The 15,068-nt window shown below is 38.2% G+C and overlaps 1 pseudogene; it reads right to left on the bottom strand.

Annotated features, from left to right (window-relative positions):
- Positions 1–5,497: 5,497 nt before the first annotated feature.
- On the bottom strand, positions 5,498–6,206 carry LOC100730903 (protein FAM118B-like; annotated as a pseudogene).
- Between the last annotated feature and the right edge of the window lie 8,862 nt (positions 6,207–15,068).

The following is a 15,068-nucleotide window of genomic DNA, read 5'->3' as shown; positions in this document are numbered from 1 at the left end:
AGGGGTGAAAATAAACCACCCAGTTGGGGGAAACTGGGAGCACAGAACTGTCCATCTTCATCTAATTCCTAGATCCAGTGTTTCTGTGCTGTAATGATGTCTCCATAGCTGTATCTGGAACAACTCTCACCTGTCAGCTAGATTGAAAGATCATTCAAGATTATTAGAATTTTTTTTTTTTTGCTATTATTACGTGGCCAGCACCCAGACTATTGGATTGAACAGGGAAAAACAGGATGGTGAACTATTTGTTTCCTAGTTATGCTTACAGCAGCTTCCTGGGCACAAAAAAGAAAGGACAGGTTTCTAAAAGCTATTTGGGAAGTAGCTGGCAATGACAGACTCAGTGTTGAGCACATGTAAAATAGATATTTCTACAGTGGCAGGATGAGAGAAACTGATATGTCAAGTATTTCAAACTCCATGATCAAATTGGAATAATATAAAAAGTGATTATAATCTGAGGTGGTAGAATTCAATTTTCCTTGCATTATGGAGATTTCCCTCGGCAGACCCAGGTTAAATGATTGCTCTGAGGTTGATGACAAACTGATTCTGTGCCAGCAATGACTTCAGTCTGATGGCAACCTTTACAAATTGCTTCCTGTAAATTCTTTGTGAGAATAACAAGCAATTCATTCTGCTTGAGAGTGACTTTTAGCTAAGGGACTCCACCCAACAATCTGGATTTAATAAAACAAAATATACACTTTGGTATTACAAACATCTTTTTCTCAGATGCAAGTTCCCCACAAAAGTTTTTATAAAAGCAAAACATTTTCATTTTCTATTCAGTGAAAGCCAGATGGATCCTTATGCATAACTAACAGTACACATTATGAGTTGGTGAGAAGGCTGGGAGTGAAGGTCACTGGAAAGTCACATATGTGTGTACACACATAAGATACTCAGGATAATGCTCATGAGATTTTAAAGTAGTCAATCAGAACAATGCTTGATCATTTAATCTTTCATTCACTTATTCAACACAGTTTTTACTGAGTACCAGGCACTGTTGTAGGCTAGCAGTATATACTAGTTGAAATATAATAGACAATACTTTTGCTCTCACAGAACTTACATTTTAATGAAGAAAGATAATGAGCTAAAAAACTACTCAAAGAAAAATTCCTTTAAACAAGACAATGCATATAATAGGCAAGACAGAGGTAGTCTCTGCTTACAGAAGATACTGAGAACATCTACAATTTTGTGACTGGTCATAGATTAAATCATACCAGTAAATATTTAACTTGGCATTGCTCAGATATTATCTATAATTTATGACCTAGTTCCTGAGCTCAAAGAGGTTACAATTCCAACTTTCAAAGTGCTCCTGTCCATTATGCAGGCAGAGGGAAGGAAGAACCACTAAACCATAACAAGTGTTTTCATCATCTGAATCAGAGATATTGCGTCCATGGTTACATTCAGTATGAAGAAGGTATAGGACCCTTAGGGCTTGATGGGTTCAATTCTTTGCCATTGTGTGTCTTTTCTTATTTAATAAAGAACTAATGTAGATATTGGCATGGATTCTTCTTTTCTTTTTTTCTTTTTTTCTTAATCAGAAAGAATAACTAACTGACTTGCTTATTCCAATGGGCTATGATTAAAGGAGGTAGGCACAGTATATCTGACATTCAAATATATTTGTTTTATTTTGTTTTTTTTTAAACAGCCACAAAAAGTGGTATCCCCAGGGGCTGGGAGTACACCTCAATGGTAGAGTATGTGTTTAGGTTATGTGAGGGACTGGGTTCAATCCGCAGTACCAAAAATAACAAATAAATAAATAGCTTTGCTTTGATAGGAAAAGATTATAAGGTTTCTTGATAACAATTGTGAAATTTTACCTGTAATTTCTATTCCCACAACTTTCCTCTTCAGTGAGTGTGTGTGTTTGCTTTGTGTTGCTTTTCATGGCAGTAATCATTAATCAGGGCATGTTTGTTTTAGTAATTTATATATATTGTCCTGAGAGTTCATAATATCAGAACCACCTTATGTTTCTGTTACACCTTCCTGGAGTCTACCAAAACTATATCTCCCACCTTTCAACATGGCAAAAGAAATAACATTCTGAGGACAACCCTTTTAACACCCTTGATGATGATTGTTTATTGTTCAATAATGCCTTTCAGGTCTTCTGTCTCTTTAATCTTAGGAGGAGACTGAATTCCTTCATTAAGCAAACCCATGATAGGACTCCACCATGCTCAGCATGGAATAGGGTGTATAAAATCATTGGAAGAGGTGTAAATGCTACTTTTATAGTTTATGATTGAGAAAGAGGCTAAGTACACACAGATACTAGCTACAAAACAAGTGAAAAGGGGCAAGGAGAGAGAAAGCACCACCTTTGCTCAGGGGAAGCTTTTGGTTGAGGAGTTCAGGATGCTAACACTGGAGCAACACTGTAAGGGACAGGTATAACAGATCAAGTACAAGAGATCAAACGGTTTACCTTTTTATTTAAAATTTTTCTCTTATTAGTAGTACCTGTGTTAGTTGGAGTTCTCTAAAGAAACAGCAAATAGAATTACTATAGACATATTAAAAGAGATTTGTTATGGGAATTGGCTTATGTAATCATGGATGCTGAGAAATTTTAAGGTATTGCCATTGTCTGTAAGCTGGAAAGCCACGCAAGCCAGTGATGTCATTCAGTCCAAATCCAAACCCCTGAGGAATGGAGGAATAAGTAATGTGGCTCTCAGGCCAAAGGCAAAGACCTGAGACACAGTTACGGGCAGGGGCAGTACACCAGTGTAAGTCCCTGGCTAAAATTCAGGGATTCCAAGGTCCGAGGGCAGAAGATGGATGCCTAAGAAGAAAGTATATTCATCCTTTCTCTGCCTTGTAGTCTATCTAGGCCTTCAAAGACTGGATCATACTCATCTACATTAGTAGAAGTACATCTTCTTTACTCAGTTTCCTGATTCACATGTGTCTTAGTTACCTTTTATTCATTGCTGAGACAAAATACCTGAAGCCCAAAATTAGGGAAGGAAAGGTTTATTTCTTAAAGTTCTTGGAGGTTTCAGTCCATGCTCAGTTGGCTCCAAGGCAGCATGGCATGACAAGGCGGCCCTTCATGGCAGCTGCAAACAACAAAGCATTAGCTGGTAAGATAAAGACACACCTTCTTCCTACCATTACATCCTGGCTCCACCCTTAGGTGGGTGTAGCACTCACACCACCAATCCGAGCACAAGACAACAAACCAATCACAAATGCTAGATTTGGTTAAGTTCATAATTCATGAGGCTTGGGGGCCACTGACATAAACCATGACAACATGCAAATCTCTTCTGAAAACACCCTCAGGGAAACAATGCATTACTTGCTACCTGGGTATTTCTTAACTAGAAAAGTAAGGCAAGCACTTGGGAGGTTGAGGCCACAGGATCACTGTGAGTTTGAGACCAGCCTGGACTACAAAATGAGCTCAAGGCCAGCCTGACCTGCACAGTGAGACCCTGTCTCAATAAGACAAAAAAGAAAGAAAGAAAAGTAGACAGCTAAAATTAGTTCTAGAACAGCTAGACCCAAGCCTCTCCCTGTGAGTCAGCACCACTCAAGGAGGAGGGAGACAGAGAAAGACGCTGCACCAGCAAACAAGCCCAGTCTGGGAACCAGCGCCATGCATAGGCCACCACCAGACTGGGAACAGCTAAACCCAAGCCCCTTCCGGTGCACAGGCTGACAAACAAGAAGTACCAATCCCCAGCCCACCCCCATACCACCACCACCACCACCACCACCACCCGGAAGCTACCAGCTTGTCCAGAAAAACACATGTTGTGACGATAGCTACTGGGTGAAATGTGCTTGGATGCCTGTGGTGCTTTAGTGTTTCACTAACATTGCAGGTCTAGGGCCAGTGGTCTGATCATACGTTCAGAGGATATCGGTACGCAGTGTGGCATCTGGGGAGGGGATCTCCTTCTAAGGGTTGCAGCCATTGTTAATTCCCTATGCTCTTATTTTGAGCTCCTATATCCTTTCCCTTGTTTTGTTGGGTTGGGTTTTATTCTCTTTTGTTTTGTTTATGTCAAAGCCGATGGCAAGAGCAGCTATTTCAAGGATGGTAAGATATATCATGATAGTAATTTTGGATTTACTATTGGTTTTTTTGAAACCCTTTATTACATTCATTGTTTTGTTTTTATTGTTTCTATTCTATTATGTTTGATTTTTACTACGTCTGAAGTTATCTGCGGCTATTTTGAAGACATCAAAAGGCATTACGGTAACTATTGTTGATTTCATAATGTTTTGGAATCCTGTATCACTTGCACTGGTTTGTTTTGATTGGTTTTATTCTGTTTTATTTTTTAAAAAATAAAAATAAATAAAATAAAGTTAACCATCATAATACCTTTTATAATCCTTTCCATTTTAAAAAATATTATTCAAGTGAGGCTTTCCTAATTAAATTTTTTATAAACTTACAGGCCTCTATATTCTTAATGAATATTAATTTAAATATGTAATAAATTTGCTTTTAATTGGGTACTTAACTACAATGAACATGAAATAGGGGTAGCTAAGTAGCAATAACATGAGCTTACTAAAAAATATTCTCTCAGATTTTGATGTTTCCTCCCTTTTTCCTTTCTCTTCCTTCCTTTCTTCCTTCTTTCTTTCCTTTTTTCCTTTCATAGTTCTAAAGTTGTTTTTTTTTTTTAATGGAGGAGAACAATAGAGCAACAGAAGAACTAGTAATGCTCCAAGGAACCGGGCAAGTCAGTGATTATTCTAAGAATGAGATCACTGCACACCAAGGTGAAAGAACAGAACTTTTAAATTTTAAGTTGAATTATAAAGAACAGGCTTCTTGGTAACTTGATGCAAGTTAAAATTCTACAATGACTCTCGAAATTCAGCCAGGGCTCTGGGAAGTAATGAAGAAACTTTTAATACAGCTCAGTTATGTTAAATATACTGTAAAAGATCTAGAAAACTAGAGCTTCAAATGACGTTTTTTAAAAAGTCATTAAGCTTACTTGCAAATCAAGTGTAGAGTACAAAACTGCAATGAGGCCCCATCGATCCCACGACTTTGAGTTCCCAAGTCCTTCATGTAGCATTGCAGCCACGATCAGTAGAGGTACGTATTAGTCTGCTGTGTGGATACAAACATATCCAGCCTGCGTTTGGAGGCTGCATTTAGGTCCCATTGTCACTTAGGTATTCTTGAGTTAGAAGAAGCAATGGAATATCAAGAAACAGTTGGAGGGGCTGGGAATTTAGCTCAGCGGCATAAGCGCTTGCCTTGCAAGCAGGCAGTTGTGAGTTCCATCCCCAGTACCGATAAAAACAAAAAAGACAAAAAAAAAAAAAAAAAAAGAACCAGTTGGCATGAAGGAAAAGTTGAAACAACCCCACCCCTACTTTATCCTCAAACTTCAACCTCTGGATGTTAGTTCTTTCGGGGAGCCGTTTTGGTTCTTGTAAGTTTGCCTGTTAAACATTGTCTTCAGTAGGGTATTTAGCTTGATTTAGTGATAGTTATTTCTCTAGCCTGCTCACGTACTACAACCTTTGTTTCACTGTGTGCTGTAGATGAGCCATTTAGCTGGGCTTCCCTCACCATTCCTGTTAATCTACCCCTCATGAGGATCTCAGAGTCAGTCCCTTTAAGTATTCCAACAGATCAGCACGATTTCTATAGGCAAGTACCTTAATCCCCTTGTCAGGCGTATTTTACTTTCTTAAAGCTTTTTGAAGTCATCTACATGTCCTCTCCAAAGCAGCATGAAATGTCCTAAGTGAGATTTATGCTTGACAGCTCCAGAAAGAGGGCCTAGAAAGTGGTTTCATCCACAGTCCAGCTACAACCAGGAAAAGAAATGACTCATTTTTATGAGTTCCTTAATCTCTTTCATACTTCAATGTTCTTGAGCACATTCTCATATCCAATTGGAAGAAGGACAGAATTACTTGAATCAGTGTAAATCTCATGAATGTGCGACACACTTAACTTCTGATTCTCCTGAACCTACCTACTCCAGAAACTTTTTCTCATCAGTAAGGCTAAAGGAGTCAAGCTGTTTTCTCTGGTCTGCTGTATACAGTCCTTGAAAATAATAAAACTTTGTAGTTAATAACAGGGCCCCATTTTACATCAAGTGAACAATTGACCGAAGTAGCTATTTTCCAGAACCTTCCATTCTTGATTTCAAGCCATCAAATACTTTATATAAATATAAATGAAAAATGTGAATCAAACATTACTGGTATGAGAAAAGTGTTTCTACATAAGATTATAGGTAAGTTGGACCTATAGGTTTGTGGTGGATTGACAAATGTGGGCAACTTGTAACACCCAGCTGAACTGAATCATTGTGACGCTGCATGTGAATGGATTCACACCTGAGGATTGTTGCCAACAACATAAAAAGGAGAACTCCAGAGGAAGAAGTGTGTGGTGTGTGGTGTTTGTCATTGGTTCTCCTGGTGCTGTTGGTTCTCCTGGAGGAGCTTCTCAGGTTTCTTTCCTGATACATCTTGGCTGTTCTCATCAAAGGAGGAGCTCAGGACCTCTTGTTGCTGAAAATAGCTGTGGTTCACTTTGGGAGCTCTGATCCTCACTTTGAGCATTGTTTCCTGGCTCCAGTGCAGATTGCTCAGCCTACTGACACAAATTCTTCATCCCACTGGCACAGGCTTTCTGGCTTCCACCGCTGACCTTTGAGCCTTCCCAAAGCAGATTTGTGAAACAGGCTTGCATGAGACATTGTCCTGGGCTCTCGATCTTCAGCTGGACTCCTGCAGGACATTGCCATGGGATCCAGGCTGTGAGCTAGATTCTCTGGGTTTTTAGTGTGTGGACACATTTCCTGCATTTTCTTGTATTTGACTCTTTGAGTGACTATTATAAAACAATACTATAAATTATATATCCTGTGTTACATTGTTTTCCTTGCAAATCCTGACTATAACACAGTCTTTGTTTCTCAAACTTTTCGCTCCCCTCATCTTCTATAAGATCAAAGTCAATGGCAGCATCTAGTAAGGCCTGACTTAACCCCTTCCAGGATTTTAGGAGTGGAATCTGAAATACAGTTGCAGTACTAACCCTGTTTCTCTCGCCAACACAAGTTCCTGGAGCTTTTTAGCTATGAAGCTTGGAAGCAGCTCCCTAGGTTTTTGGTGGATGGGCACCATCATTAGAGAATCTAAAAGTCTTGTCTCTGTCAGAGGCCTGGCTTCCTGGAGAAGCCATCTAATGTCATGTGTCCTCTGAACATCTCTGCACCAGCTGCCAAATTCCCATGTTTTTATAAGCCCCAAAGACTTTTTCCATTCTACCTCTTGCAAGCAAACAACTGTGCATAGTAGATAGGAGCTACATTGTTTTACTATTTTAAATTGTGGCTTTTATCATCTGCTATTGTTTCTTACAGTTCTTTACCCATATGTTTCTTATATTTATCACTTCTACCAGCAATGTAATGTTTTACTGTAGCAATGTATCATTTCTGATGTCTACCTATTTTCCTACAGGTATGTATATAGGCCTTTTCTAATTTTTACTTACAGTGATGAGTATTTCTACATACACCCTTGTATATATGTATGTGTATGTGTTTTCCCTTCTCTGAATTAGCTCCATAGTTTATGTTACATTTTCCAAGTCAAATGAGGTAATACGTGAGATACAACTAAGGGTGTATGTTCTGGAAGACTGCCTGTTTGAATATTGTCTCTATCACTATTTCTGTGAATTTGAACAAATCACCCAACATCACTAAGGTAGGGTTTCATCATCTAAAAAATAGGGTGGGCTGGATTTAGCTCAGTGGCATAAGTGCCTGCTTGGCAAGCACAAGGCCATGATTTCGATCTCTGGTACACAAAAAAATAGGAAACCCATAGAAATATACTTAATACATGGCAAATATACTACCATATTAGTTATTATTATATGAAATAGCATATTGTTTATTACATTTTAAAATTTGATAAGTGCTAACTTTCTTGTTTTTATCCACCCAAAATACTACAATTAGGATGAGCTATTTGATTATTTCTATCAATTGTGGAAATGTAATCTCAGGTTGTAAGAAGTTTCAAATTTTAATTCCCTGATTTATGCCATTTATGTCCAAGATGTTTTACAGGAAGAGTGACAGCTTACAGAATTATAAGATGCTCCTAAATTTTGTCTTCATACATTATTGTATTTATTTTATTGGTACAAGGGTTCTATCTTACTTTCATTTACATTTATATGTATTTTTGTCCATTGTGGTAGCTGGAGCCCTTGGTTTCTCACATGGACTTCAATCTTTTACATGAAGGGAGAGGATACATAAGGTTAGGCCTCAGAATCACCTGCCTCCAAAGCATAGAGGGCTGCTTATTTCCTCCGTCTCTGGCCTCTGCCATTCTCCATGTATTAGCTTCATTTCTCATCCTAGCTTTCTCCACATGGTCAGAAGCTCAGGCTGTTGAGGACTGCATGTGTTTATCAGCTCTGCTTTCCCAGGGAAGAAGTCCTGTTAGCCTAGTTTGGGTCGGTTATTCACCCTTAAACCAATCAAATTTGGCCAGCTACTTGGGTACTATGATTGGTGGTTCCTGTCAGAGCCATTTGTTTGTAGGGAAAGGAAAAGGATTCCTCCAAAGAAAGAATGTGTAAAGGAATGGCTGTGGCCAGACCCAACCCCAGATTCCACCAGCTCAAGTTATTTGAGGAGCTTGACATGCTTCATATCTGCTTCCTAATCATACTCTTTGTGACTCTCCTCCTTATGTAAAAGTTGTTCATCTCTGATCATTTGACGTCAAAATATATTTCTCTCTTCTAAATGTTTACCATTTCCTTAAAGTTTTGGAAATATACCTCCATGACTATTGAAGAAATGTAAGATGGCATCAAGAAGCATATTGAAGAATGATTGTACAGAAGGTACTGTTTGGGGGGACACCAGAGTCAAAGAGCTTCAGCATTGAAGAAAATTTATTCCCTAATAGGTTTGCAAAATATAAATATATGATGAAAAAGGAAAGTGTATACAACAGTGGTTCCTCAACTGTGGAGATCTTGGTCTTAAAGGCTTTGAGCCAGAAGCACTGTGGTTCAAACATTTAAATTCATATGATGAAAATCAGGTTTGGGAAAATGATGCTTAGTGCAAAGTTTTAAAGCCTTTAGAATTAATGTTTTCTTTCACTAAAATAAATACAACTGTTGTATATCTTGACGAAGTGAGTAATTATGACTACCACATACACATTTAACTTTTTACCATTCACTACCAAGCGACTCACAAGCAAGATGCTTTTCAGGACCTTCTTTTCCATAGTTTCCATAAGATATTTATAAATGGCTTTGCAGGATTGCTAAAAATATCTGCAGTGAGAAGAACTATTTCTAGGATTGGTTCTATTCTGCATGGTCAAGTTGTTTCTTGTTTTATGACTTGGTGATCTCTGTCAAATCCACTTTTGTCCTTCCCATGTTCTTTATATGTCAAGGACTTCTTATACAAATGTCTGTGACTCTCCCTTAAGGTTTTTCCTAGCTCAAGGAACAGTCTTGCTCAGGGCCAGACTAGAACCGCTAGAGACTTAGCATCTCAAGGAACAAAAGAGTGTTAATGAATAAATGCACAAGCTCCCATTCCTCCAGTAGGACAGCTTGGAGATGGGTGCTGTACAGTGTCACAGAAAGCAATAGAATACCTAAGTCCCAGTAGACCACAAAAGTAATGTGTCCAAAAACACTTTATGTTGAATGCTTTGGATCACATCTAAATAAGCTGCTTTTGTGAAAATCTTTGTTTTAATGTCTGCTTAGGAGGGGACTCTAGCTCAAGATAAAGTTTGGCTTGTACCTCTTGGACCTTGTTACCTCAGTATCTGGGTCCCAGAAAAGTGTTAGGAGCCTGAGGAGGAAAAATCTTTGAGAGTTGATTTCTTCCAACACCCAGAGTTTTGCTGCTTGGAACTGCCCTTGGTAAGTCCAGGCCACGGTCCATCTTTCCCCTTGCTTCTCCACTTACTTATACCACAGGAAGGCCTGTCCGGGTCCAGGATACTGGACCTCTGGCCCTGCCCATGTCTGCATTTCAAAACTCTACTTTAACTCCATTTGAAGTTTCTTTTTTTATTTTCAATCTCCATTTTTCTCTTTGTAAACCATAATCTTCAGTTGCTGATAAAATGTAAACCTACTATCTAACAGTTCTGCCTAAGAGAACTTTGTGGTTAGGGGGTTTTAAACTGTGTGTTTAAAAGTAAATAGAAACTAGATAATCAGGGAAGGTTCAGTCTTTCATTTTGCAGATGAGGGAACTAGATCCACATGGCAAAGCTACATTTAGGGTCCCACCGTTTATGGGTAGCAAGGTGACCCCTGCCCCAGCTACCACTTGCCCAGGGGCAGCCTTGTCTTTGTCTTTTGTTGGTCTTGCAATTTGCCAGAATCACTAGGCCTGGAAAAGGATGGAAACAAATAGTTTATACTCCGAAGCATCCTCCACTACAAAGTGTCACTCGTCCTGAGAGGATTTTGCACATGGGTTGAAAATATTGTTTGCTTTGCTTTAAATCTTGGAAAAAATTCTATTTGAATGCAATTTTTTTCTCTCCAGAATTAATCATGAGTATCATATTCTTTAGCCCTGTTCTTTGGTGAAGCAAAAAACAAAACAGCCACTGTAGGGCCCCTTTGTGTAGACCCGGGGACCAATGAGGTTGCTCACCCCTCCCACTGAACAGCCTGCAGACATTGGTTTCTTAGGAGAGCTCTGAGTACCCAGGGTGGCGGGATGCTGATGAGTAAGCCCTTCCCTAGCCCAAACTTAATTCCAAGGGGACAATTCTTCTGACTGTTCTCGCATTTTGTTATATCAAATATTCTCGACAAATGCTTCCAATTTCTGTTTTTAAAATAAAAAGATCAGCACATTCCTTTTATGTTTGTGCAAATGAAGTGGAGGCAAGAAGCTGAGGACGCTCTAGCAAAAGTCTTTTGATATATAACTCAACTGTTTTCCTACTTAAGTCCTGAAATGCTAATGAAATTACCATGTGGTCTCTCTCAGATCCATGGGGGATTGACTCCAGGATGCTTGCAGATACCAAAATCCTCAGATACTCAAGACCTTCATATAAATATCAGCATTTGAAGATAACCTATGGATCTACTCCTGGCTCACTAAAATGCCTAACACAATGTAAATCCTATGTAACTACTTGTTATACCGCATTGTCTAGGGGATAATGACAAGAAAAATGTCTGTGGGTGCTTAGGATAGATGCAGTCTTTTTTCTGAGTATTTTTGGTACACAATTGGCAAATCCATGGATGTGGAAACCACAGATACAAAGAGCTTACTATATTTACTTTTGTCTCAGATTTCAAGATCATATTTTGGTAGTTTCCACAAATCGTGAGGTCAGTATTCTAAGAATGAGTGCATCTTTATCAACCTGCAGTAATAGAAATGGCATAACTGGAAAACCATTAAAATACAACTTTCCCTTTCCACATCATGCTTTGTTTTAAGTGGGTCATTATTAGCTCACTTCGTGTTCACTTTAGAATAATGCTATTCACCACAGTTATTTAATTAAAAGTTAATTTCCCATAATGTTAAATTTCAATCAGTTCAGTGTCAGTTAAGTAATATGTTGACAGCAATATTATTTGTATTGGACTACTTTCATTTGTTTCATTGATTTGTGTTTGATTTGGACCTAATCAGGAATGTCTTACTACAACAATTGTCCTTTTCTCTGCAAAGATCTTTAGCAACTAGCATAATTTGTGCTACTACTACGTGTGGGCGTATGTAATTCACATATGCACCGCTACCTGATTTCAGAAGCTGCCACCAGTATGTATAGACCCGAAGCTAAAAATGGGTCAAATTTCCATTCCATTCTCACTCTCTAATATCTCCCTAACACTAAGATTCTTAGTCCTAAAGGGAAATCATTATAAACAAAAAATTAGAGCATCTAGAGTATCAGAGGTTCATAGGGAAGAAATTTCAGAAAGCAGGAACAGCTCTGTTGAGTTGTGTTTAGGGGCAATCATCAAGCAAGCAAGAGGCTTTCATTTTGGTAGGTAATCCCTTGAAGGTTAAAAAGTCAAATATCAAAAGAGAGCAGAGGATCCGCTAGGAAAAGCAGGTTAAGCACTTATTTTAATACTTACATAATTGATTTACTGCATTTTAATTTTTGCCTAGTGCATAGTGAGAGATATGTGTCTAGTTGATTTTGCTGTACGTGGGTAGTCACTTTTCATCATTGGCTAAAGAGGCTGCCTTTCCTCTAATGTATGTTCTTGGTCCGTTTGTCAAAGATCAGGTGGCTGAATGTGCCTGGGGTTGTTTCTGCCTCCTCTGTTCTGTTCCACTGATATGCATGTCTGTTTTTGTGTTAATACCATGCTCTTTTTAATCATTGTAGCTTTGTAGTATAACTTGAAGTCTGGGATCGTGATGCCTCATGCTTTGCTCTTATTTCCCAGGATATTTTTGCTCTATATGAATTTTAGGATTGCTTTCTCTATTTTTGTAAGAAATGTTGTTGCTATTTTGATTGAGATAGCTTTGAATCTATTTGGAACGGTAGCCATTTTGACTACATTGGTTCTGCCTATTCAGGAACAAGGTATATCTTTCCATTTTCTGTTGTCCTCTTCAGTCTCCTTTTTTAGAGTATGATAGTATTCAAAGCAAGCATCACTAATTTAAATATGTGGCTGAAGACAGTGTTGACAATCTGCGATCTCTTCTTCCTCCTTGTCTTCTCCTCCCATTATAGTTTTGAGCTTCCAGTTCTCAGGAGTAAGAATTTAAGCCAGCATTATTAATATAAGGATTCAACAACATGAGGGACTAAATTGACTTTTCTGGGAGTATGCTAGAAACCTAATTGCCTTAGTAATTAACAGCCCCAATAATACCACTAATAAATAATTAATAATTATAATATTATGATTATTCTCTTCCTCCACTTCCTTGTTCTCATTATCAAAGTTTCTTTGAAGTTGTGTGCACCAAGTTTTTTATGATTATACACTGTAGCTCCTGGCCATACAATGAAAGAATTCAAGAATAGCAGGTGAATGGCTATTACTTTGAATACTGTGCAGGTTGGGTCCTCAGCCCAGTATATGGCCAAGGCAGTGAATAGACTCTAAATTCTACTGAGTTTCATTCTCCAGAGGAACATCTTGGCTCATAGCTCATAAATCAGAGTCACATGCATAAATACTTCCTACTGTAAGAAACTGAAAAATAAGTTCCAAAATCTACAATAGACATTGCATCAGCAAAGAAGATGGGTATCTTTCCTCATTTTCACACAGGCTATGGGTTGGCCTGGGCCCTGATGTAAGACAGGATGATTATTGATCTCAGGAACAGAATACCACAGTTAGAAACACCATGTGCAAGGAGACACTAGTTGGAGGAGTTCTAAAACCACAATTTGGGAAGGTTAAAACTAAATAGGGGGAGCCAAATAATGGATAAAAAAGACATGGTATTTTTATACAGTGGAATACTCCTCAGCTATAAAGAAAGATCATATCAAGGTTTTTATAGGTAAATGGATGAGACTTGAGACCATACTTGTAAGTGAAATAAATTAGACTCACATGTGTAAATAGTGTGTTGTTTCCCTAGTATAAGAAACTGAAACAGTAAATAAGATCCAAAATCTACAATAGGTATTGTGAAAGGGTAAGAAACTGTTAGAAGGGGAAAAATAACTGGGATGGGGAAAAAAGAAAAGAAAGGGAAAAGGAAAAACATACAAATTTGTTGGTACACACATAAAATAGCTGAGATGATTATGCTACTAATTCTATTAGTTCTTGGAAAGAATAGTTAATTCTCATATGATTAGATCAATTTTGCAAGTCTGAAGTCTGGTAATCTAAGCAACTCTTTTGAAGATAACAATACGCAACATAACAACCATTGTTAAATGTCTATCATCTTGTGTTTTTTTCCTCGGTTTTTCTAATCTTGTTTTGAAAGTATATATTGTTATTATTTTGGATTCTTTGTTGTTCTTGTAGTTATTGTTTGTATGTCTCTTGTTTTTTGTTTCTCTTTTCTGTGGTTTGTTTTTTCCTCTTTAAAATAAAAAAAAAAACTAAATCAGGGAGCAGACATTTTGCGGAATGTTGGGAAGATGCACAATCAAATTTTAGGTTTAGGACTTTGGCTAGGGGATCATTTTCAGCTATTCTCAGGAATTTTCATTGCAATCCCCATCTCTGGTGTCTTCCAGGTACTCATTGGCTTGGCTCATTTGCACTTTACTCAAGATTTTTGGAAAGTTCGGCATGATCATCTGTTGGTGATTATCTGTATGGAAAGAGCTCAGAATTTCCTCTTTGACTTTATCTTTAGAAAGTAAAGTAAAATTTGATCCTTTGATAAGCAGTAAGATTTGCTGGATGCTTAATTTGATTTGAGAATACCCTAAAGCAAAGCTTGTTTAAAAGTGAGTAAAAGCGTGGTTCATAGTGGGGAACTCATGAAGGACATTACGGCTGCTGCGGTTAGACAAGCAGGCTTTGTTTGCACTGAACCACAGCAGTGTGTCATGCTCTTCCCTGCTCTCTATTTAGACTTCATCTTTATCTAGTATCTAACAAGGCACAGTTTGTGATAGGCAGTCTGTAGTAAGCATAGCCAATCAGCTTACTTTTCTGGAAGGTGACAGCAATGAAGGGTGTCTAAATATTTATTTCACATATACTCTATTCTTTAGTCCTTCAGATCCAAAAAATATCCCCTTTAAAATATCAGTGGCCCTTTAATTACTATGAATTTTGCAATAAAAGACCATGCAAATGAACTCTAGTGTCAGAATTATTACTGAATTGGTGTAAGCCATACTATGAGTTCTCTGAGGGTTGGTATGGAGAAGAAAGGGCACCTTGCTTTGAGCAGGAATGCCACAAATGATTGTGTATATCGGTGAGGGTCTCTTGCGGCATGGATAGCTGCATAGGAGGGTGCAGTAGATAGAATGAATTAGCTTCGCTACAGGTAGCTTGTTAGCTCATGCTAAATGCC

Source organism: Cavia porcellus, unplaced genomic scaffold (assembly GCF_034190915.1).
Source record: "Cavia porcellus strain 051 isolate PalLab524CR breed Dunkin Hartley unplaced genomic scaffold, mCavPor4.1 scaffold_18, whole genome shotgun sequence".
NCBI lineage: Eukaryota > Metazoa > Chordata > Mammalia > Rodentia > Caviidae > Cavia > Cavia porcellus.
Note: the sequence above shows the minus strand (reverse complement) of the source record. Positions and strands in the feature narration are given on the sequence as shown.